This window comes from Neovison vison, chromosome 2, assembly GCF_020171115.1.
Source record: "Neovison vison isolate M4711 chromosome 2, ASM_NN_V1, whole genome shotgun sequence".
NCBI classification, from domain to species: domain Eukaryota; kingdom Metazoa; phylum Chordata; class Mammalia; order Carnivora; family Mustelidae; genus Neogale; species Neogale vison.
The window spans coordinates 124,813,604-124,840,070 of record NC_058092.1 but is presented as its reverse complement, the minus strand read 5'-3'; positions in this window follow the sequence as shown (position 1 = coordinate 124,840,070).

Below are 26,467 nucleotides of genomic sequence, written 5' to 3'. Positions count from 1 at the left end.
GTCTGGTTTGTTTGCTACAGTGTCCCCCATGTGAAAAGTTTGGGTAGCAGAGGACTCCCGCATGGATGCTGGAAAGTACATATCCATTGACCATTGCAGCTGAGGAACATGGAAAGTTCATTCTGGTGGCTCTGGGGCGAAGTAGCCATGCCTTGACATGGAGTCTTATGAAGTTGGGTCACAATGCAGGTTTGTTACCAGGAAGATCTTAGAATGTGCTGGTGGCTAAGGTGCCGTGCAGGATTCATGTACCCTGAGGGTTTGACACAGGTCCAATACCACGGCTTCCATCTAGGGACAGGAGATGCTCTGTTGTGGGTCTCAGGGACCATATGTAGTATCATAAGTTGGTATTCCAGAACAGTCCTCTGAGGACAGATGACTAAAAAGCTAATCTAGGTTTGCAATGACGTCCTAGGGGCATGTCAGGTTCAATCTTCTGACTCTGTACCATTGACTTGAGTGTCTGCCTGGATTCAGGTGACCAGGGCCTTTCAGAATGTGCATTTGTGTCCAGAGGAGCCTCCAATATTGGGGTAGGCTAAGGGACCTTGCAGATTTCTCCTAATGTGGAGGGTTTGTGCAACCGTGACGGGCACAGTTTCCTTGGGGATGGCAGGCACAGTCCTGTGGTTTGACTCCAGAGACCCCATCATGGAGAGCATGTGAGCCATGGTTTTGGGAGAATAGTTTGCAAACACAAACTCTGGTTAGGGTAAGTGGTGAGGTGATCCCAAGCTTAATACATAGACCTAGAGGGCAGCTTGTAAGGAACTGTAGATCAGGTTACTCGAAGGCGGTAGCACCGGCTTTTGTATCTGGATTGTGTGTCCACGATGGCCTCAGAATGCAGGTGTGGTCTCATGGGTCCATGGGAGATTTTTCCTTTCTAAGGATCCTGGCAGCTCCCTATAGTTTGGTGGGTTTCTCAGGGAAGGGAAGAGGGCAGCTCCACCTACGGCGGGTCGTAAAATAGGGATTCCAGAGAAGGGCTCTGGGTCTGGGCACCTGGAAAATCTCATCAAGGTTTAGCATTTGGGCCTAGGGGTGTACCAGACCTGCAATGCGATATCCTGGAGGTGCAACTGAGAGTGTTTGTTTGAAAGCATGCTTAAGCTGAGGGTCACAGTGACTGTGCCCAGGGCGGCCCTCAGTAGTGGGCGTGGTCTCATTCGTCATGCAGCTGGATCCCACTCTGAGGGTTGGTCACCCATCCTAAGAGCCAGGATTCCTGCCATGTGGAAGGAGGAGTTCTCCATTGTGCTTCAGGTTCCCCCATTGGCTGGGATTCAAGCAAAGGTCTAGGACAGATGCCTGAATACAATGGTTGGGTAGAGATGATGGCCCTGCACCACGGCTGCTCTTACATGCTGGATATGTGCCCCTCCCTCTGGTTGGTGACACAAAGTTGGGGATTAGGCTCTGTCAGACCCAGCACTAGTGGCCTGGGCAGCCTAATAATCGGGGTTCCCTTGAGGGACGAACAGATTGATCCTCATGTGGAGTTTCTGATCAGACTCACCAGGCCTTTCTGCTTTCTAAAATGCTGTGTTGTGGCTCCAGAATTCCCAATCCAGACTGGTTGGGGACCAGTAGGGTGAGGATGGAATTGTAAACATAACTACAGTTCAATTCATTTACAAGAGGAAGCCAGTTCCAATGTGCAGCGGTTTATTTGAGATATCCAGCACCTGAGTAAGGGAAGATTTCAAGTATTTGCTCACACTGGAGTTTGTGTCTATGATGACCGACAATTGGGAGGGGTGGCGTCAAGAGGCCATGGAGGATTTCACATGCTGGACCTTGTGAGATGCTCCAAACAGCAAGGTTTCCTTCTACTGGACAGGTGGAGTATGGTTTGTTTGCTCCAGTGTCTCCCATGCGGTAAGATTGGGTAGCAGAGCTCTCCCGCATGGATGCCTGGAAAGCACACCTCCATTGACCTTTGTAGCTGAGGAACATAGCAGGTTCATTCTGGTGGCTCTGTGGTAAAATACCAAGGCCTTGAGTTGACATGGAATCTCTTGCAGAAAGGCCACAATGCTGGTTTGTTACCAGGGAGATCTTAGAATGTGCTGGCGGCTAAGGGGCCTTGTGGGATTCTCCAATTCTGAGGGTTTGGCACAGGTCGAAGAGCACGGTATCCTTCTGGGGACAGGACATATTATGTTGTGTGGCTCAGGGACCACATGTTGTATCATAAGTTTGTATTCCAGAACAGGCCCCTGAGGGCAGATACCTGAAAACCAGATCTGGGTTTCCAATGAGGTCCTAGAGGAATGTCAGATTAAACTTTCTGACTCAGGATCTTTGACTGGTTGTCTGCCTGGAAGAAGGTGATCAAGGTGTTTCAGACTGCACATTTGTATCCAGAGTGGCCACCAATTTTGGGGTGGGCTCAGGGGACTTGCAGCTTTCTCCTAATCTGGAAAGTTTGGGCAACTGTGATGGGCACAGTTCCATGGGGATAGCAGCCACAGTACAGTGGTGTGTCTCCAGAGAACACATCCTGGAGGGTATATGAGCCATCGTTTTGGGAAAGAATTCTGCAAACAGAAATTCGGGTAAGGGTTAGTAGCGAGATGATCACAAACCCAATGGGTAGACCTGGAGTGCAGCTCATCAGGAACTGTAATTAGGGTGAGTGGAAGGTGGTAGCACAGGCGTTTCTATCTAAATTATGTGTCCCAGATGGTCTCAGAGTACTGGTGTTGTCTCATAGGTCCATGGGAGACTTTTCCTCTCTAAGGATCCAGGCAGCTCTCCATAGTTTGGTGGCATTTTCGGGGAAGGGAAGAGTGTGGTTTTCCATCTTAAGGGTGCCCCATAACAGTGATTCTAGAGACAGTCTCAGATCTGGGCACCTGGAAAATCCCACCAAGGATTAGGATTTGGGCTTATGGGCATACCAGGCTGCAATGTGTGATCCTGGTGGGGTAACTGAGAGGGGTTGTTTGAACACATACTCAGGCTGAGGCTCTCCTTGCCTTTTTGTGCCTAGGGCAGCCCTCAGGAGTGGGCGTGGTCTCATTGGCCATGCAGCTGGCTCCCACATTGAGGGTTGGACACCCATCCCAACAGCCAGGTTTTTTTTTTTTTTTTCCCCATGGGGAAAGAGGAGTTCTCTATTACGCTTCTGGTTCCCCCAATGGCACGGATTCCAGTCAAGTTCTGGGGACAGGTGACTGAACACCAAGTATGGGTAGAGATGATGGACTCAGGCCATATCTGGTCTCACATGCTAGATATGAGGCCCGCTCTCTGAGTTCTTGACACAAGGTTGGGGCTCAGGCTCTGTCATATACAGCACTTATGGCCAGGGTAGCTTATAAATCAGGGTTCCCTCGAGGGCCGAGCTGATTGATCCTTTTGGGGATTTCTGGGCAGTCTCACTAGGCACTTCTTTTTCTATGGACAGGGCAGAATGCTGTGTTGTGATTCCAGAATTCTCTATCAAAGGGGCTTGGCAACCAGTAGGGTTAGGCTGGAATTGTAAACACAAGCTACGGTTCAATTCAGTGCCAAGCTGAAGGCAGTTCCAATGTGCAGTGGCTTATTCGAGATATCCAGCACCTGAGTAAGGGAAGATCTATGTTTGCTCACACTGGAGTTTGTGTCTATGATGACTGACAAATGGCGGGAAGTGGCATCAAGAGGCCATGGAGGATTCCCAGGCTGAGGCTTGTGAGATGCTCCAAACAGCAAGGCTTTCTTATGCTGGAAAGGCTGAGTGTGGTTTGTTTGCTGTAGGGTCCCCTATGTGGAAAGTTTGGTAGCAGAGCTCACCCGCATGGATGCCTGGAAAGCACACTTCCATTGACCATTGCAGGTGAGGAACATAGCAGGTTCTTTCTGCTGGCTCTGGGGCGAAGTACCAAGGCCTTGATTTGACATGGAATATCTTGCAGTTGTGTCACAGTGCTTCTTTGTTACCAGGGAGATCTTAGAATGTGCTGTTGGCTAAGGTGCTGTGCAGGATTCTCCAACCCTGAGGGTTTGGCACAGGTCGAATGCATGGTTTCATTCTGGGAAAAAACAAGTTCTGTTATGTGGATCAGGGACCAAAATTTGTATTATAAGGTGATATTTCAGAACAGGCCTCTGAGGACAGATGCTGGAAAACCTATTCTAGGGTTCCAGTGAGGTCCTAAGGGCATGCCTGGTACAATATTCTGCCTCAGGCCCATTGACTTGGGTGTTTGCCTGAATTTATGTGATCAGGGTTGCTCAGACTGTGCATTTGCTTCCAGAATGGCCTCCAATATTGAAGTTGGCTCAGGGTCCTTGAAGATTTCTCCTAATCTGGAGGGTTTGTGCAACAATGACTGGCAAAGATTCCTTGGGGATGGCAGGCCCAGTCCTGTGGTGTGGCTCCAGAGACCCCATACTAGAGGGCATGTGAGCCATGGTTTTGGGAGAGAACTCTGTACACACAAACTCGGGTTAGGGTTAGTGGCGAGGTGATCACAGGTCCAATGCTTAGATCTGGAGTGCAGCTTGTCAGGAACTATAATTAGGTTGACTGGAAAAAGGTAGGACAGGCTTTTCTATCTGGATTGTTTGTCCAGGATGGCCTCGGAATGCAGGTGAGGTCTCATGGGTCCATGGGAGATTTTTCCTCTCTAAGGAACCTGCTGGCTCCTTATACTTTGGTGGCTTTTTTGGGGAAGGTAAGAGTGCTGTTTTCCATCTTAGGGGTGTACCAAAACAGGGATTTCAGAGACGGGCTGTGGGTCTAGACGCCTAGAAAATCTCACCAAGGGTTAGGATTTGTGCTTAGGGCTGTGCCAGGCTTGCATTGCGGGATCCTGGTGGTGCAACTGAGAGGGCTTGTTTGAAAGCATGCTCAGTCTGATGGTCACAATGCCTGTTTTGCCCAGGGCAGCCCTCAGGAGTGGGCGTGGTCTTATTGACCATGCAGCAGGCTCCCACTCTGAGGGTTGGACACTCATTCCAACAGCCAGGTTTCCTGCCATGGAGAAGGAGGAGTTGTCTATTGTGCTTCAGGTTCCCCCATTGGCAGGGATTCCAGGAAAGGTCTGGGAACAGATGCTTGAATACCAGTTATGTGTAGAGATGACGGACTTTGGCCATGGCCAGGCTCACATGCTAGATATGGGCCCTGCTCTTTAGAAGGCTGACATGAGGTCGGGGCTCAGGCTCTGTCAGACACAGCACTAGTGGCTAGGGCAGCCTATAAATTGGTGTTCCCTCGAGGGAGGAGCAGATTGATCCTCACATTGCGTTGCGAGGCAGACTAACCAGGCAATTCTTCTTTCTTTGGCAAGGCAGAATGCTGTGTTGTGGCTCCAGAATTCCCTGTCAAGATGTCTTGGGGAACAGAAGGTGAGGATGCAATTGTAAACAGCAGCTACGGTTAAATTCAGTGCCAGGCAGAAGGCAGTTCCAATGTACTCCTTATTTGAGATATCCAGCACGTGAGTAGGGACTGATGTGAGATGTTTGCTCACACTGGAATTTGTGTCTATGTTGACCGACAAATGGAGGGATCGTGTCCAGAGGCTATGGAGGATTTCCCATGCAGGGAATTGTGAGATGCTCCAAACAGCTAGGTCTCCTTCAACTGGACAGGTGGGGTCTCGTGTATTTGCTCCAGGATCCCCCATGTGGAAAGTTTGGGTAGCAGAGCTCTTCAAAATGGATTCGAGGAAAATACATCTCCATTGACCACTGCCACAGAGGAACATAGCGGGTTTATTCTGGTGGCTCTGGGGCAAAGTGCCAAGGTCTTGAGTTGACATGGAATGTCTTGCACATGGGTCACAATGCTCGTTTGTTAACAGGGAAATCTTAGATTGTGCTGGTGGCAAAGGGGACTTGCAGGATTCTTCTTCCCTGAGCGTTTGACACAGGTCCAAGGGCACGGTTTTCTTCTGGGGACAGGAATTGTTCTGTTGTGTTGCTCGGGGACCACATGTTGTATCATAGGTTGGTATTCCAGAAGAGGCCTCTGAGGACAAATGCCTGAAAACCTAATCTAGGTTTTGAATAAGGTCCTATAAGCATGTCAGGTTGAATCTTTTAACTCAGGACCATTGACTTGGGTGTCTGCCTGGATGTAGGGGATCAGAGTGTTTCAGACTGCGCATTAGTGTCCAATGTACCCCCCAATTTTGGGGTAGACTCAGTGGCCTTGCAGATTTCTCCTTATCGGGAGGCTTTGGGCAATTGTGACAGGCAAAGTTTCCTTGTGGATGGCAGGCACAGTCCCGTGGAGGTGGTCCAAAGACCAGATGCTTGAGCATGTGAGCCATGGTTTGGGAGAGAAGTCTGCAAAGACAAACTTGGGTTAGGGTTTGTGGTGAGTCAATCACAGGCCCAATGCATAGACCTGGAGGGCAGCTCGTCAGAAACTGTAAATACGGTGACTCTAAGGCATTAGCACAAGCTTTTATATCTGGATTGTGTGTCCCGGATGGCCTCAGAATGCAGATGTTGTCTCATGGTTACTTGGGAGATTTTTCCTATCTAAGGATCCTAGCAGCACCCAATAGGTTGGTGGCATTTTCAGGGAAGGGAAGAGTGCTGTTTTCCATCTTAAGGTTACCCCAACACAGGGATTACATAGATGGGCTCTGGGTCAGGACGCCTGGAATAACCCACCAAAGGTTATGATTTGGGACAAATGGAGTTCCAGGCCTGCAATGCATGATCCAGGAGGTACAAGTGAGAGGGTTTGCTTGAAAACATGCTCAGGCTGTTTGTGACCAGGGTGGCTCCCATGAATGAGCATGGTCTCATGGGCCATGCAGTTGGTTCCCACTGTGATGGTTTGACACCAGGGTTCCTGCCATCAGGAAGGAGGAGTATTCCTGTGCTTCAGGTTCCCCCATAGGGAGGGAGTTGAGCTACGGTCTGGGGAGAGACACCTGAATATCCAGGTTGAGTAGATGTCACAGCTTTGGGCCAAAACAGGTCCCGCCTGCAGGATATGGGGCCCACTGTCTGCATGGCTGACTGGAAGTAGTGGCTCAGGCTGTGTGAGAGAGAGTCTGAATGCCCATGGCGACCTATGATATTAGGGTACCATTGAGGGCCATGCAGGTGAATGCTCATGTTGGTATTCTGGGCAGACTCACCAGGCACTTCTTCTTTCTGTGGGCAGGCAGAATGCTGCGTCGTGGCTCCAGAATTCCCTATCAAGAGGGTTTATGGACCAGGAGGGTGAGGATGGAATGGTAAACACAAAATACGGTTAAATTCAGTGCCAAGCAAAAGGCAGTTCCAGTGTGCAGTGGCTGATTCTAGCTATTCAGCACTTAAGTAAGGGCGGATGTCAGATGTTTGCTCACACTGTAGTTTGTGTCTATGATGACCAAAAAATGGAGAGGTGTTGCAAGAGGCCACGGAGGATTTCCCACGGGGTGACTTGTGAGATGCTCTAAACAGCAAGGTTTCCTTCTAGTATACAGGGCGAGTCTGTTTTTTTTTTTTTTTTTTTTTTTTTTTTGCTCCACCGTACCCCATATGGAAAGTTTGGGTAGCAGAGCTCTCCCGAATGGATGCCTGGAAAGCACACCACCAAGATCCATTTCAGCTGAGTAACATGGCAGGTATGATCTGGTGACTCTGAAGATAAGTTCCAAGCAGCCTGAGTTGACATGGTGTTTCATGCTGTTGGATCACAATACTGGTTGGTATCCAAGGAGAAATTAGAATGTTGGTTGGTCAGAGGGCCATGCAGGATTCTCCTACACTCTATCTGGGACACAGCTACCAAGAGCAAGGTATCCTACTGGGAACAGGAAGGGCTCTTTAGTGTGGCTCAGGGACTATATGTTGGAATATAAGTTGGTATTGTGGAACAGGCCCCTGTGGACAGGCACCTGAAAACCTAAGCTCGGGTATTGATGAAGTCCTAGAGGAATGTCAGGTTCAATCTTCTGACTCAGGGCCTTTGACTTTAATATCTGCTTGGAGGCAGGTGCTCATTTTGTGTCACAGTGCGCATTTGGGTCCAGAATGTTCTTCAAAATGGAGGTGGGCTCAGGCACTTTGTACTTTGCTCCTAATCTTCAGGGTTTGGGCAACAGAGAAGGGCAGAGTTTCCTTTGGAAGGATAGGCACAGTCGTCCGGTGTGGCTCCAGAGGCCCCTTCCTGAGGGCATGTTGGTCAGGGCTTTGGGGACAGAAATCTGCAAAGGTGAACTAGGGTTAGGGTGAGGGCCGAGGTAATCACTGGCCCAATCAGCAGTCCCTGAGTGCTGCTCATATTGTACTGAAATTAAGGTGTCATGGAGGCAGTAACACAGTCTTTTCTGTCTGGATTGTGTGTACAGGACGGTCGCAAAATGTAGGGGTGGATCATGGGGCCATGGGAGATTCTTCATCTCAGGGGATTCTGCTCAGATCCCAAAAGTATGGTTTCTCTGGGGGAAGGGAAGACTGCTGTTTTTGGTCTCAGGGGACCCCCAAAAGAGGAATACCAGAGACAGGTTCTGGGTTGATTCCTGGAAATGACAAACGACGTTGAGCATTTGGCTCTAGGAACCTGGAAGGCCTGCTCTGTGGGCTCCTGGCCCAGCTACTGAGGGGGGTTTGTTTAAAAGCAGGCTCATGCTGAAGGTCACAATGCTTGTTAGTGCCCAGGGCGGCTCCCATGAGTGACTGTGGTCTTATGGCCCATGCAGCTGGTTCCACTCTGAGGGTTGCACACCCATCTCATCAGCCAGGTTTCCTGCCATCGGGAAGGAGGAGTACACCTGGGCTTCAGGTTTCCACATAGGCAGGGATTTGAGAGACAGTCTGGGGAGAGATGCCTGAATATCCAGGTTGAGTAGATGAGACAACTTCGTTCCATGGCAGGTTCCTCCTGCAGGATATGGGGTCCACTGTCTAAGTGGCTGTATGGAGGTTGTGCCCCAGGCTGTGTCAGACAGTGCCTCAGTGCCCATGGTGGCCTACAGTGCTTTTAAAAAAAACCATTCTCAGGATTCTTGTTTTTTAAAGAAATTTGAACATACTTACCATTAAAATTAGATGTTTAATACAACATAATTCATGACAACCTTTTAACTTGAACATTTTTTATATATACATGTGTTTTTCTTTTTCTTTCCTATTTTTTTCCTCTTTTTTTAAATATACAAATATATACCAGCATTAAGGTATTCATTTCTCCCTATTCAACCCTATCCCTATATATAAACCAGTTTTAATCTCTCTTTATCTCCAGAAAGTTGAGTCCTTTAACAAAGATATCAAGATACTCCCAGGAAGAACCAAAATAACATTCCTCACCCACACTGAGATTTATAAAACCTTCCAAGTTTTTCTTTTTCTTCTGTCTGTGTTTCTGTATCTCTCTCTCTCTCTCTGGTATTATATAAATCTTATTCTTGGAGTTTATTTTGTCTGGGTTCTTCTTTTTTCCAATTTAATTTTGTCAGCCTTTTTGTTTGTTCATTGCTGTTCATATACATTATAAATCTTACTTTGGAGGCTCATTTTGATTGGGCCTTCTTTTTTTTCTCTCTCCCTCTCTTCTTCTTCTTCTTCTTTTTTTTGTGATGACTTCCAATACTCTGCAATGTTAAATATTGCACTTTACCTGGATCATGGTTGATATATTCAGCTGTACATCCCCTTACCCACCTCTCAGAAAAATCACTAGAAGGGGGAACACCGAACAGAGAAGAAATTCATAGACTGTGACCTCTGGTACAGAACTATTGGATATCAACATAAACAAGATGTTGGAAATGGAAATCAGGGTAACAATTATTCAAGCACTACATAGGCTATTTTTTCCAATTTATTTATTTTCAGAAAAACATTATTCATTATTTTTTCACCACACCCAGTGCTCCATGCAAGCTGTGCCCTCTATAATACCCACCACCTGGTACCCCAACCTCCCACGCCCCCGCCCCTTCAAAACCCTCAGACTGTTTTTCAGAGTCCATAGTCTCTCATGGTTCACCTCCCCTTCCAATTTACCCAAATTCCCTACTCGTCTCTAACGCCCCTTGTCCTCCATGCTATTTGTTATGCTCCACAAATAAGTGAAACCATATGATGATTGACTCTCTTTGCTTGACTTATATCACTCAGCATAATCTCTTCCAGTCCCGTCCATGTTGCTACAAAAGTTGGGTATTCATCCTTTCTGATGGAGGCATAATACTCCATAGAGTATATGGACCACATCTTCCTTATCCATTCATCCGTTGAAGGGCATCTTGGTTCTTTCCATAGTTTGGCGACTGTGGCCATTGCTGCTATAAACATTGGGGTACAGATGGCCCTTCTTTTCACAACATCTGTATCTTTGGGGTAAATACCCAGGAGTGCAATTGCAGGGTCGTAGGGAAGCTCTATTTTTAATTTCTTGAGGAATCTCCACACAGTTCTCCAAAGAGGCTGCACGAACTTACATTCCAACCAACAGTGGAAGAGGGTTCCCCTTTCTCCACATCCTCTCCAACACATGTTGTTTCCTGTTTTGTTAATTTTGGCCATTCTAACTGGTGTAAGGTGATATCTCAATGTGGTTTTAATTTGAATCTCCCTGAGGGCTAATGATGTTGAGCATTTTTTCATGTGTCCGATAGCCATTTGTATGTCTTGATTGGAGAAATGTCTGTTATATCTTCTGCCCATTTTTTGATGTGTTTGTCTGTTTCGTGTGGGTTGAGTTTGAGGAGTTCATTATAGATCCTGGATATCAACCTTTTGTCTGTACTGTCATTTGCAAATATCTTCTCCCATTCCATGGGTGGCCTCTTTGTTTTTTTGACTGTTTTCATTGCTGTGCAGAAGCTTTTGATTTTGATGAAGTCCCAGAAGTTTATTTTCGCTTTTGTTTCCTTTGCCTTTGGAGACGTATCTTGAAAGAAGTTGCTGTGGCTGATATCAAAGAGATTACTGCCTATGTTCTCCTCTAAGATTCTGATGGATTCCTGTCTCACGTTGAGGTCTTTTATCCATTTAGAGTTGATCTTTGTGTACGGTGTAAGAGAATGGTCGAGTTTCATTCTTCTACATATAGCTGCCCTGTTTTCCCAGCACCATTTATTGAAGAGACTGTCTTTTTTCCACTGTATATTTTTTCCTGTTTTGTCAAAGATTAATTGACCATAGAGTTGAGGGTCCATATCAGGGCTCTCTACTCTGTTCCACTGGTCTATGTGTCTGTTTTTATGCCAGTACCATGCTGTCTTGGTGATCACAGCTTTGTAATAAAGCTTGAAATCAGGTAAGGTGATGCTGCCAGCTTTATTTTTGTTTTTCAACATTTCCTTAGCGATTCGGGGTCTCTTCTGATTCCATACAAATTTTAGGATTATTTGCTCCAGCTCTTTGAAGAATGCCGGTGGAATTTTGATCGGAATGGCATTAAAAGTATAGATTGCTCTAGGCAGTATGGACATTTTAAAAATGTTTATTCTTCCGATCCAAGAGCATGGAATGGTCTTCCATCTATTTGTGTCTTCTTCAATTTCTTTCATTAGTGTTATGTAGTTCCTCAAGTACAGATCCTTTACCTCTTTAGTTAGGTTTATTCCCAGGTATCTTATGGTTCTTGGTGCTATGGTAAATGGAATCGATTCTAATTTCCCTTTCTGTATTTTCATTGTTAGTGTATAAGAAAGCCACTGATTTCTGCACATTGACTTTGTATCCTGCCACGTTGCTGAATTGCTGTATGAGTTCTAGTAGTTTGGGGGTGGAGTCTTTTGGGTTTTCCATATAAAGAATCATGTCATCTGCGAAGAGAGAGAGTTTGACTTCTTCATTACCAATTTGGATACCTTTTATTTCGGTCTGTTGTCTGATTGCTGTTGCTAGGACTTCTAATACTATGTTGAACAAGAGTGGTGAAAGTGGGCATCCTTGTCTTGTTCCTGATCTCAATGGGAAGGCTGCAAGCTTTTTCCCATTGAGGATGATATTTGCTGTGGGTCTTTCATAGATAGGTTTGATGAGGTTCAGGAATGTTCCCTCTATCCCTATACTTTGAAGCGTTTTAATCAGGAACGGATGTTGGATTTTGTCAAATGTTTTTTCTGCATCAATTGAGTGGACCATGTGGTTCTTCTCTCTTCTCATATTAATTTGTTGTATCACATTGATTGATTTGCCAATGTTGAACCATCCTTGTAGCCCAGGGATGAATCCCACCTGATCATGGTGGATAATCTTTTTAATGTGCTGTTGGATCCTGTTGGCTAGGATCTTGTTGAGAATATTAGCATCCATATTCATCAGTGATATTGGTCTGAAATTCTCCTTTTTGGTAGGGTCCTTGCCTGGTTTGGGGATCAGGGTAATGCTGGCTTCATAGAAAGAGTCTGGCAATTTTCCTTCTGCTTCAATTTTTTGAAACAGCTTCAGGAGAATGGGTGTTATTTCTTCTTTGAAGGTTTGGTAGAATTCCCTAGGGAATCTGTCAGGTCCTGGGCTCTTGTTTTTTGGGAGGCTTTTGATCACTGATTCAATCTTGTTATTAGATATCAGTCTATTCAGGTTGTCGATTTCTTCCTGGCTCAATGTTGGTAGTTTATATTTTTCCAGGAATGCATCCATTTCATCTAGGTTGCTAAGCTTATTGGCATATAACTGTTCGTAATAACTTCTGATGATTGTTTCTACTTTTGGTGTTAGTTGTGATATCTCCCTTTTCACTCATAATTTTATGAATTTGGGCTTTCTCTCTTTTCTTTTGGATTAGTGTAGCCAGTGGCTTATCGATCTTATTGATTCTTTCAAAAAACCAGCTTCTAGTTTCATTGATACGTTCTACTGTATCTCTGGTTTCTCCCTCATTGATCTCAGCTCTAATCTTGATGATTTCCCTTCTTATGTGTGGAGTTGGTTTGATTTGTTGTTGATCCTCCAGTTCTTTAAGGTGTAGAGACAGCTGGTGTGTTCTGGATTTTTCAATTTTTTTGAGAGAGGTTTGGATGGCTATATATTTTCCTCTTAGGACCGCCTTTGCTGTATCCCATAGGTTTTGGACCGAAGTGTCTTCATTCTCATTGGTTTCCATGAATTGTTTCAGTTCTTCTTTGATCTCCTGGTTGATCCAAGCATTCTTAAGCAAGGTGGTCTTTAGCTTCCAGGTGTTTGAGTTCCTTCGGAACTTTTCCTTGTGATTGAGCTCCAGTTTCAATGCATTGTGATCTGAGAATATGCAGGGAATAATCTCAGTCTTTTGATATCGGTTGAGTCCTGATTTGTGACCCAATATGTGGTCTATTCTGGAGAAGGTTCCGTGTGCACTTGAGAAGAATGAGTATTCTATTGTTTTAGGGTGGAATCTTCTGTATATATCTATGAGGTCCATCTGGTCTAATGTGTCATTCAATGCTCTTGTTTCTTTATTGATTTTCTGCTTCGATGATCTGTCTAATTCTGAAAGAGGTGTGTTAAGATCTCCTACGATTAGTGTATTCATATCAATATGACTCTTTATCTTGATTAACCGTTTTCTTAAGTAATTGGCTGCTCCCATATTGAGAGCATAGATATTTACAATTGTTAGATCATCTTGGTGGACAGTCCCTTTAAGGATTATGTAGTGTCCTTCTCTATCTCTGACTACAGTCTTTAGTTTGAAGTCTCATTTATCTGATATGAGAATCGCTACCCCAGCCTTCCTTTGAGTCCCATTGGCATGAAAGATGTTTCTCCACCCCTTCACTTTCAGTCTGCGTGTATCTTTAGGTTCAAAATGGGTCTCTTGTAGACAGCATATGGATGGATCCTGTTGTTTTATCCAATCTACAACCCTGTGCCGTTTTATGTGTGCATTTAGGCCATTCACATTGTTAGTGATTATTGATAGATACGTTTTTATTGACATCGAGTTACCTTTGAAGTCTTTCTTTCTGTAGACTGTCTCTATATTTCTGTTCAATACTATTCCTGGGATTTTTCCTCTTTTATAGAACCCCCCTTAATATTTCCTGCAGTGTCGGCTTGGTGGTTGCATAGTCTTTTAAGCCTTGCCGGTCTTGGAAACTCTTTATCTCTCCATCATTTTGAATGTCAGTCTTGCTGGATAAAGTATTCTTGGCTGCATGTTCTTCTCATTTAGTGCCATGAATATATCTTGCCAGCACTTTCTGGCTTGCCAGGTCTCTGTGGACAGGTCTGACGTTATTCTGATGGGCTTCCCTCTGTAAGTAAGGAGCCTCTTTGCCCTGGCGGCTTTCAGGAGATTATACCTACAATTATAATTCCTCAATTTGACTATCAGGTTTCGTGATGTTTTTTTGGAGTGTATAATCTTGGGTGGAGACCGTTCAGCCTCTAGTACATGAACGCTGGTTTCATTCACGAGATTCGGAAAAGTTTCATGAAAGACTTGTTCCACGATATCCTCTAGACTTCTTTCTTTCTCCTCCCCTTCAGGAATTCCAATAATTCTGACATTGGAACGCTTCATGGCATCATTTATTTCCCTGATTCTGCTTTCATGGGATCTAAGCTTTTTGTTCCAGGCTTCCTCCTGATCCTTTCTCTCTATCTGTTTGTCTTCCAGATTACTAATTCTATCTTCTGTCTCAGTTACCCTAGCTTTGAGAGAGTTTGGATTAGATTGGAACTCATTGAGAGCATTGTGTACCTCCTCCCTAGTAGCTTTAAGCTCCACCCTAACATTGTGAACATCCTGTCTGGTCGCTTTCAGTTCGGCCCTAATCAATTCTGTTTGGTCATCCATGGCTTTCTCCAACCTAGCTATTGCCTGGATAATTGTTAGCCTGAATTCTCTTTCTGACATATTGTCTATGTTGATAGCCGTTAGCTCTGTTGCAGAAGGTCCATCCTCTGTATTTTTCTTCTGTTGGGCATTCCTCCTCCTAGTAATTTTGGTGGGAGAAGACTGAACAGATGTAGCTGGATGTATCAACTCTGGTGCAGTCAAGGTGCACCCTGGAACACTTCTGAGCAATCAGGATTCCCCACCCACACGAGAGACAAAAGAAAAGAAAAAGAAAAAGAAGAAAAGGAAAAGAAGAAAAAGAAAAAAGAAAGAGAGAGAGAGAGAGAGACAGGTAAGAAAGGGAAGATGAAAGAGAAGGTTCAGCCCAGTTGGGCCCCAAGGTAAGATTTATGAAGTAGACAAACAAAAAGAGATAAAAAGACTGATACAATTATATAGCAAGAGAAAGAAAAAAACATATATATATGCAAATAAAGAAAGAACCTCGTCAAAAAGAACCACAAGTGTAAAATTTATATGCTATCAGGGCAAACTCAAAAAACACAGAAACACTGGTGGAAGAAGATGGGAGAGTTCTTATAAATTCTCAGTGTGTGCGAGGAAGGTTGTTTTGATTCTTCCTGGATGTATCTTGATATCTTTGTTAAAGGACTCAACTTTCCTAAGATAAAGGGGATTAAAAATTGGTTTACCTATAGGGGTAGTATTGATTGGGGAAAGGGGATTACTTTGAAGTTAACTCTATATGAATATTAGAGGATAAAAATAAAAAGGAATATACTAGACAAACTAATCTAAAATTTTAAAAAAAGGAATTCAAAAAATAAAAATGCAAAAGAAAAATATAGGTGTATGTATCAAAAAGTTCAGGTTAGAAAGGTATTATGGAATTTGATGTACTGTACAGCTCGCTGTGATGGTAAATAGGTTAAAAAATCACCTATGTGTACAATATATATATATATATATATATATATATATATATGAACCAGAATAGTGGAAACGAGTGAATGATACAAGTTTTCCTATGAAGTAGTGGAGGTTCTCTTATAGTCCTTTTTTTTTTTCTTTCTTGGTTTGTTTTCTGGGGGCGCGGCCTGCCACGTGGGTTGTCAGTCAATGATGCTTCCTGTGTGGAGTCTCCCGCCCCCCTCAAGGGGGTGGGCTCTGGGGAAACTGGTTTTTTTCAGGCTTTTGTTCTCTGGCGGTTTTTTTTTTTTTTTTTTTTTTTTGCTTGTTCACTTTTTTCCCTCTCACCTTGACTGCCTTTGATTGTTTTTGTAGTATTAGAAGAAATCAAACCGCACCCTGATCTCCGTCTCAGAGAGAAGCCTCAGTCTGGGTGCAGAAGCTGAATAAATTCCCCCTTGGCCACTGGCAGCGCAGGTTCCAAGTTGCAGACCCTGGGGGCGCAGGATCTTTTGCTCGTCCCCAAAGCCAAGGCAGTGGCGGCTGTCTGGGAGCTCCCAACCACCAGAGAGTTTCCAAGCCGCGATCGCAGACTGAGATTTTGCCGCTGGCCTGGTCTGGGAGTGCCCGGCTTGCGCGCACCTCTTTTCAGAGGAGGCTGTGGGTCGGGCGCACGTCTGGGGCACTGAGAATGGGGTGCTTGTCCGTAAGCCGCAGGCTGGGCTGTTGCGTGCCTCTGTCCGGGGAAGAGTTTCACGCGCGCAGCTTAGGCTTTTAAACAATGGTTCGGGTCAAGGAGCGCTGGCCAGTCCTCAGTAACCCAGGGGAGCTTGAGGGACGTGCACGCGCATCTCAAGCTTTGTGGTAGGGCTAGCGTGCATTCTGCAGACCAGTGCGGCTCTCATCCCCTCACAGGAGCCGGCACCCACGCGCTCTGGGGCGCGCTGGCGGCTTAGGGACCAGGAGCTGGTTTCTCTGCCACACTCTCTCTGCCTCCCCACCGGGGAGGCCGTCTGGGACCGGGGACTTAAGCCCCTGTCCCTAGCCGCCCCGATCCCCACAATTTCTCCCCGCAATCCTTTGCTCTTTTGGAGTGCTTTCACCCAGTCTCCAAGTTAATGCTGGTCCCCAGACGCAGCGCACTCTCGCTCGTATTGGGGTATTACTTTCCCACTGGTCGCCACTGGTGGCTCCCTCCCCATTTTGTTTATCTTCCGATATCAGTCCTCCCTTCCCATTCCGCTTTACCTGCTCACTGGCGTCTTCTGCCCCTGTAGAGATCCAGACGTGTATAATTCTGATCTCAGGCTGATTTCATGGGTGATCGGAGTTCTTTAGTAGGTAATCAGCTCACTTTGGGGTACCAGCTGAAAAGACGCCTCTTCCTACTACCCCGCCATCTTGGCCCCCCTCACTACATAGGTTTTTGAAGACCATTAGTGACAACATAGAATCTCTAAGGGCTTCAGTGAGAGCAAATCTGGCAGAAGTTAAAATTTCTATCAATGTGATCCAATCTAATCTAAGTACTCTAACAGCTAGGGTAAGAAAAGGCAAAAGATCAACTTTCTGATCTAGAAAGCAATGGATAGAAAAGAAGAATAAGGAGGAGGCCTGGAACAAATAGCTTAGAAGCCATGACAACAGACTTAGGCTAATAAATGACGCTATGAAATGTTCCAGTGTCAAAAATATTGGGAATGGTGGGGGTGTAGAAAGAGAGAACAGTAGAAAATATATTTGAATAAATCCTGGATGAGAAGTTTCCTAATCTGGAGAATGGAGCGAGTGTTTATGTCCTAGAAGCAAAACGGACACCACCCAAGAACAATGAGACTAGGAAGATGTCCAGACTCATAAATGTGAAATTCCTGATTTATAAAATCAGAATATGTCTTGAGGGTAGCTAGAGAGAAGATACCCCTTCATACAGAGGGAGGACCATCAGAATAACGTCACACCTCTCCCCAGGAACCTGGCAAGCCAGAAAGGCTGGCAAGACGTATTCAGGGCAATAAATGAGAACAACATTCATCCAAGAATATTTTATCCAGCCAGGCTGACATTCAAAATTAATGGAGAGATAAAGAGCTTCCAAGACTGACAAGGTTTAAAAGTGTACATGACTACCAAGCTGGCACTACAAGAAATGTTAAGGGGGGAGGTTCTATAAAAGAACAAGAAACCACAGAGTGACAAAGAACAGAAATTTACAGTGACAATCTATGGAAGCAAGAACTTCATAGGCAACATGATGTCAATAAAAATATATATATTTCAATGATAGCTCTGAATGTGAATGGCCTAAATGCTCCCATAAAATGGCCCAGGGTAGTAGATTGGATAAATTGACAGGACCTGTACATACACTGTCTAAAGGAGACCCTTCTGGAACCTAAAGATAGATCCAGACTGAAAGTGAAGGGATGGAGAACCATATTTCATGGCAACAGACCTTAAAAGAAAGCTGGTGTAGCAATTCTCATATCAGATAAATTAGATTTTAAACTAAAGTCATTATTCAGAGATGCAGAAGGAAACTACATCATTCTTCATGGGTCTATCCACCAAGATGATCTAACAATTGTAAATATTTATGCCCCCAGTATGGGAGCAGCCCACTACATCAGCCAACTGCTAATCAAAATAATCAGATTGATATTAATAATTAATAGTATGGGATCTTAACATGCCTGGCCACATGTAATAGATGGATCAACCAAGCAGATACTCAATAAAGTAATAAGAGATTTGAATGACACATTGGATCAGATGGACCTCATAGATATATACAGAACATTCCACTCAAGTGCACATGGAACTTTCTTCAGAATAGACCACATACAGAGTAAAAAATCAGGGCTCAACCACTACCAAAAGATTGAGATTATTGCCTGCCCATTCGCACACCACAATGCTTTAAAAATGGAGCTCAACCACAGGAAAAACTTTGGAAGGAATTCAAACACTTGGAAGCTAAAGACAACGCTGCTTAAGAACGTTTGGATCAACTAGGAAGTCAAATAAGAACTTAAACAATTCAAGGAACCAATGAGAATGAACACTTATAGGTAGAAAACCTATGGGATATGGCAAAGGTGGTCCAAAGGGGGAAAGAGATAGCCATCCAAGCCTCACTCAAAAAAAAATGATAAATCCCAAATACACTAGCTCTCTTTTCACCTTAAAGAACTGGAAAATCAAAAACAAATTAAGCCAACCGCATGCATAAGAAGGGAAATAATCAAGATTAGATAAGTGGTCAATGAGATAGAATCTAGAGATACAGTGGAACACATCAAAAAATTAAGAAGATGGTTCTTTGAATGAATCAGTAAGATCAATAAAGCAAACTAATCCAAAAGAAAAGAGAGAGGACCCAAATTAATAAAATTATAAATGAAAGGGGAGATATCATGACTAAAACAAAGGAAATAGAAACAATCATCAGAAATTAGCAACAGTTTTACGCCAATAAGTTAAGCAATCTAGGAGTACTGGATACATTCCTGGAAACAAACTTCCAAGACTGAAATAGGAAGAAACTGACAACCTGAATAGAGTAATATCTAGTAACGAGACTGAAGCAGCGATCAAAAACCTCCCAAAAAAAAACAACGGATTCCCTGGAGATTCTACCAAACATTCACAAGAAGTAATACCTGTTTTCTTGAATATTCTTTCTTCAGATTCTCTTGAAAATTCATTAAAGAAACAGAAGGAAAACTTCCAGACTCATTCTATGAAGCCAGCATTACCCTTTTCCCCCAAACCAGGCAAAGACCCCATCAAAAAGGAGAATTTTAGACCAATATCCCTGATGAATATGGATGCCAAGGTTCTCAACAAGATCCTAGCTATTAGGATCGAACAGTACATTAAAAAGATTATCCGCCATGACCAGGTGGGGTTTATCCCTGCGATGCAGGGTTGGTTCAGCACTTGCAAATGACTGTGATATAACAAATCAATAAGAGAAGAGAGAAAAAGCACATGGTCCTCTCAATTGATGCAGAAATATCATTTGACAAAGTACAGCATCTGTTTATGATTGAAAGCATTCACAGTATAGGGATTGAGGGAACATTCCTAAATTTCATCAAATCTATCTATGAAAAACCCACAGCAAATAACATTGTCAATGGGGAAAGCTGGCAGCTTTCCCTGTGAGATCAGAAACACGAAAAGGATGCTCACTCTCACCACTATTGTTCAACATAGTGTTAAAGTCCTAGCAACAGCAATCAGACAACAAAGAGAAATAAAAAAAAAAAATTCAAATTGGCAATGAAGTAGTCAAACACTCATTCTTCACAGATTACCTGATACTTTAATATGGAAAACCCAAAGACTCCACCTGAAAACTACTAGAATTTATAAGCAATTCAGCAATGTGCAGGATACAAAACCAATGTAAAGACATTGGTTGGTTTCCTATACATTAACAATGAAAATATAGAAAGGGAAATTGGAGAATCGATTTCATTTACTATGGCACCAAAAACCATAAGATACCTGGGGAAAAAACCTAACCAAAAGGGTAAAGGATGTACACTGGAGGATCTCCCTGATTAAATCTTCGTGATGGCTAATAAAAATGAGCAGGTTTTTTTTTTTCTCCTGTTTGTTATCATTTGTATGTCTGCTTTGGAGAAGCGTCTATTAATGTCTTCTGCCCTTATTATTTTTTTAATGTGATTATCAGTTTTTTGAGTTTTGAGGTTGAGGTGTTCTTTATAAATCTTTGATATCAGCCTCTTGTCTGTCGTGTCATTTGCAAATGTATTTTCCAGTTCTGTACGTTACCTCTTTGTTTTGTTGACTCTTCCCTTTGCTGTGCAGAATTTTTTGATCTCAGTGAAGTCCCAAAATTTCATTTTCACTTTTTTCTTCCTTTGCCTTTGGAGACATGTCTTGAGAGAAGTTGCTGTGGCCCATGTCAAAGTGGTTACTATCAATGTTATCCTCTAGGATTCTGATGAATTCTTGCCACACATTGAGTTCTTTAAACCATTTTCAGTTTATCTTTGTGTATGGTGTGATAGCATGGTCGAGTGCCTTCTTCTACACATAGCTCTCCAATTTTCTCAGCAGCATTTATTGAAGAGGCTGTCTTTTTTCCACTGGATATTTTTTCCTGTTTTGTCAAAGATTTTTTGATCATAAAGCTGTGGGTCCATCTCTGGACTCTCTACTCTGTTCTACTGGTCCATATGTCTGTTTTTGTGTCAGTCCATGCTGTCTTGATGACCACAGTTTTGTAGTAAAGCTTGAAATCAGGTAGCGTGATAGCCCCAGGTTTGTTTTTGTTTTTGTTTTTGTTTTCAACATTTCCTTAGCAGTATGTTGTCTCTTCTGGCTCCCTACAAATTTTAGGACTGCTTATTCCAGCACTTTGAAACATGCTGGTGGAGTTTTGATCGGGATGGTATTGGAAATATAGACTCCTCTAGGTAGTATAGGCATTTTAACAATGTTTATTCTTCCGATCTGAGAGCATAGAATGCTTTTCCATCTTTTTGTGTCTTCTTCAGTTTCTTTCATGAGTGTTCTGTGGTTCCTTGAGTACAGATCCTTTACCTTTTTGGCTAGGCTTATTCCAAGGTATCTTATGGGTTTTGGTGCTATAGTAAATGGAATCAATTCTCTAATTTCCCCCTTTATATTTTCATTGTTAGTGTATAAGAAACCAAGTGATTTCTGTACATTGATTTTTTTTGATTTTTTTAAAGATTTTATTCATTGATTTGACAGACGGAGATCACACATAGGCAGAGAAGCAGGCAGAGAGAGAGGAGGAAGCAGGCTTCATGCTGAGCAGAGAGCGCATTGTGGGACTCGATCCCAGGACCGTGGGATGATGACCTAAGCTGAAGGCAGAGGCTTTAACCCACTGAGCCACCCAGGCACCCCTGTACATTGGTTTTGTATCCTGCACATTGCTGATTTGCTGTGTAAGTTCTAATAGTCTCGGTTTTCCATATAAAGTATCATGTCATCTGTCAAAAGAGAGAGTTTGACTTATTCTTTGCCAATTGAGTACATTTTATTGTTGTCTGATTGCTGTTGCTAGGACATTTAATACTATGTTGAACAGTAGTGGTGTGAGTGGGCATCCTTTCATGTTCCTGATCTCAAAGGGAAGGCTGTCAACTTTTCCCCATTGAGAATGATATTTGTTGTGGGTTTTTCATAAATAGATTTGATAAAGTTTAGGAATTTTCCCTCTATCCCTATACTCTGAATGGTTTTAATTAGAAACGGATGCTGGATTTTGTCAAATACTATTTCTGCATCAATTGAGTGGAACAGGTTGTTTTCCTCTCTTCTCTTATTGATTTGTTCTATCACAATGTTTAATTTGCAAATGTCGAACCATGCTTGAATCCCAGGGATAAATCCAACCCGTCTGTGGTGCATACTACTCTCAATGTACTGTCGGATCCTATTAATTGCAATCTGGTTGAGAATCTTGACATCTATATTCATCAGGGGTATTGTTCTGAAATTCTCCTCTTTGTTGGGGTCTTTGCCTGGTTTGGGGATCAGGGTAATTCTGGCTTAATAAAAAGCAGTTTCCCTGGACAAATATTGCTTGCAGTTTTAGTAGGACTGTGGTGCAGAGACAAGCTGGAGCTCCTATGACCCCTGAGACAGTGGCTGCAGCCATGCTCTGCCAGTGGAAGTTGGCAGAGGGGGAGTCTATGTGTTCTGGGCCACCCAGAGGGGAATAGACTGAGGCCTTTCTCTGAGGTGGAAATCTGGGTACAGTTTGCTTTTCTCTAAACTTTCAAAGAACTGTCTTTCCTCTTGATAGCCATTATATTTGGAGAAGCAATCCAGTTGTTCCCATATAGTGATCAAAAGACTAACTTTAATGCATCTGGTTGGGGTCTCACCTCAGTCAGCACCTCCAGGAAATAAACCTGAACAGAGCAAAGCCCAGCTCAGGCAGCTCATGGTTCTGACAAATGCTGCATGACTATCCCTTCTCATAGTATAAACATTTCATCTCTGTCTTCCACAGAGGAGTGTTTCCTGCTTTCAAAAATACTCACTGAGATGTCAGAGGAAAGAACTATACATTCTGCAGGCCAATGCCAGCAAATGAAAGTGGATACTTTTAATAATTAGCAATATAATTCAAGTCTCCCCAAAAGATATTCAAGGACCAGCATGGCAGGAATACTCTCTATCATGGTTGCTGTTCTTATATTGCATTGCTTGGAGAATTTTTTTTTAAAGATTTTATTTATTTATTTGTCAGAGAGAGAGGGAGAGAGAGCGAGCACAGGCAGACAGAGAGGCAGGCAGAGGCAGAGGGAGAAGCAGGCTCCCTGCCAAGCAAGGAGCCCAATGAGGGACTCGATCCCAGCACGCTGGGATCATTACCTGAGCTGAAGGCAGCTGCTTAACCAACTGAGCCACCCAGGCGTCCCTGCTTGGAGAATTCTTGACACAACAATGAGTGGGCAGGAAATAGACTACAATTTAATCTCTGAAGGACATCAGTTCAGGAAAATAATTAGCTTTGTATATTTAGCATCCACTTAAAACTATGGGAAGATGTTTATTCTCCACAGTAAGATCAGGCTGTATTCTATTTCTTCATATCTTATTTGGCCCATCAGAAGCACTACCACCATTCAAGTAGGGAAGTGGGATGGAGATCTAGGTTTCAGATGACTTTGAAGTTACAGTAAATGAATTATTACACATCGACCCAGACATTAAAGAATGGAGTTTTAAAATGAGCAGGAATTTAGGATATTTTCAGGATATATTTCTTGGTCATTTATTAAAAGCCAAGCATGGCATCAAATTTAACCCTAAACGTTAGAATGTAAATTTTCTCTGAACCAACAATGTAAATGCTTCCACTAGAGGACCACTCTGTTTCCACTGATGTGTTGTTTCTAAATCCCACTAGACTGGAGAAAATGTCTCATTCACGTTTGTATTCTCAGAAATTGGCACAGCCGTCCACCATAGTGCAGGTTCTCTGGAACGTTTACAGGATGAATGCTGGCATGAAACTTTGCAGGCCTTCTGTGCAATGCCTTCTGTGATCTTTCCAAAGTCTCTTTTATGTAGAAATCATTCTGCTTCTGAAATTTCTAAGAAAAAAATTTGGAATAAGTTCTCCCCATTTTAATATTTGTGTTTTATATGCATGGTCAATGAGCTTCTTTTAAAACAAAATGGAAAATAATTTTTTAACTAAGCCTTGGTTATCCATAGAGAATGTTGCTGAGGCTATGAAGGCCTCATTAATCAGTGTTTTGCAGATGTATGCTTTTAATTATTTTAATAGGCCCCACAGCTCAGATGTGTGAGCTGTGTAAAGCTCAGCCATTGCATAAATCTGGGAATTGACTGTTTGCTACCAACCAAGGTGTTGCATGATGGTGTCAGTGCAGAGGTTAGTGTTCCCCCAAGCACCTCATCAACAGACTGATAATGCACAAATAACCTCCATTACCAAGAGTCTGTCAGGCCTCAGGTGTTCTGTTTTTTTTTTGTTGTTGTTGTTTGTTTGTTTTTTTTTTTTAATGTAAAATATGTAGCAAAGGGAAGGTCCACAGTTGGGAGCCATTTTCTCAAGCCATGAAGCCACCATCATGAAGAACTAGATCATATCATTGCTACCACATCCTTCATTGATGACAGGCTTTGCAAGCATGAGTTGCTTTTGTTTTGAACACTTGCTCTACCAAACAACACAAGCAAAATCACCCTGCATTAAAATAAACTCACATTATGGTGGCTTCAAACAACATAGCCGCTATGATTCCCTGCATTCTTCTCATTAAGGACCTGAGCCTGCGCAGTGGTCAGTACTTGCAGAATTGCTGCTACCTCTGGCAGTGGGAGGAGAGTCTTCAAGTGCCCCTAGGGATAAACATGATACTGCCATTCACATTTTATTGGCCAAAGTAAAGAACAAGGGGATTGCCATTTTCACTTGCTATTAGAGTACAAAAATTTGGGAATACATTAATAAATAGCACTAAGGTATGTCAAAATTGCAGCTGATAAATAAAAATTTATCTTAAAAAAGTACTTAATCCCAATATAGACTACCTGTCTTAACCATCTCTTAAAACACATTTCTAAATAATATGCTGTACAAAATACAAGGAAAAGATCTGTATTAGCATTCTGTTTCTATTATATTTGCTTGTATTTGCCATAATTTGTCTTGTTCACTGTCTGACATTTAAACCATTTGCCATAGGAAGATTCACCAAAGATCCTGTATTAGGGTCCCCATTATGGTAGGTGGTTGTATTTTCTTCACAAGAGATGTGTAAATATTTTTAAATTTTTTTTCCAATTTATTCATTTTCAGAAAAACAGTATTCATTATTTTTTCACCACACCCAGTGCTCCATGCAAGCTGTGCCCCACCACCTGGTACCCCACCACCGGGTACCCCAACCTCCCACACCCCCTCCACTTCAAACCCCTCAGATTGTTTTTAAGAGTCCATAATCTCTCATGGTTCACCTCCCCTTCCAATTTACACAAAAGCACATACCCTCCCCAATGTCCATAACCCTACCCCCCTTCTACAAACCCCCTACCCCAGCAACCCACAGTTTGTTTCGTGAGATTAAGAGTCACTTATGGTTTGTCTCCCTCCCTATCCCATCTTGTTTCATGGATTCTTCTCCTACCCACTTAAGCCCCCATGTTGCATCACCACTTCCTCATATCAGGGAGATCATATGATAGTTGTCTTTCTCCGCTTGACTTATTTCGCTAAGCATGATACGCTCTAGTTCCATCCATGTTGTCGCAAATGGCAAGATTCCGTTTCTTTTGATGGCTGCATATGCATAGTATTCCATTGTGTATATATACCACATCTTCTTGATCCATTCCTCTGTTGATGGACATCTAGGTTCTTTCCATAGTTTGGCTATTGTGGACATTGCTGCTATAAACATTCGGGTGCACGTGCCCCTTTGGATCACTACGTTTGTATCTTTAGGGTAAATTCCCAGTAGTGCAATTGCTGGGTCATAGGGCAGTTCTATTTTCAACATTTGGAGGAACCTCCATGTTGTTTTCCAGAGTGGTTGCACCAGCTTGATTTCCCACCAATAGTGTAGGAGGGTTCCCCTTTCTCCGCATCCTCGCCAGCATCTGTCATTTCCTGACTTGTTGATTTTAGCCATTCTGACTGGTGTGAGGTGATATCTCATTGTGGTTTGATTTGTATTTCCCTGATGCCGAGTGATATGGAGCACTTTTTCATGTGTCTGTTGGCCATCTGGATGTCTTCTTTGAAGAAACATCTGTTCATGTCCTCTGCCCATTTCTTGATTGGGTTATTTGTCCTTTGGGTGTTGAGTTTGCTAAGTTCTTTATAGATTTTGGACACTAGTCCTTTATCTGATATGTCGTTTGCAAATATCTTCTCCCATTCTGTCAGTTGTCTTTTGATTTTGTTAACTGTTTCCTTTGCTGTGAAAAAGCTTATGATCTTGATGAAATCCCAACATTTCATTTTTGCCTTTGCTTCCCTTGCCTTTGGCGATGTTCCTAGGAAGATGTTACTGGGGCTGAGGTCGAAGAGGTTGCTGCCTGTATTCTCCTCAAGGATTTTGATGGATTCCTTTCTCATATTGAGGTCCTTAATCCATTCTGAGTCTATTTTTGTGTGTGGTGCAAGGAAATGGTCCAATTTCATTTTTCTGCAGGTGGCTGTCCAATTTTCCCAACACCATTTATTAAAGAGGCTGTCTTTTTTCCATTAGACATTCTTTCCTGCTTTGTCAAAGATTAGTTGACCATAGAGTTGAGGGTCTATTTCTGGGCTCTCTATTCTGTTCCATTGGTCTATGTGTCTGTTTTTGT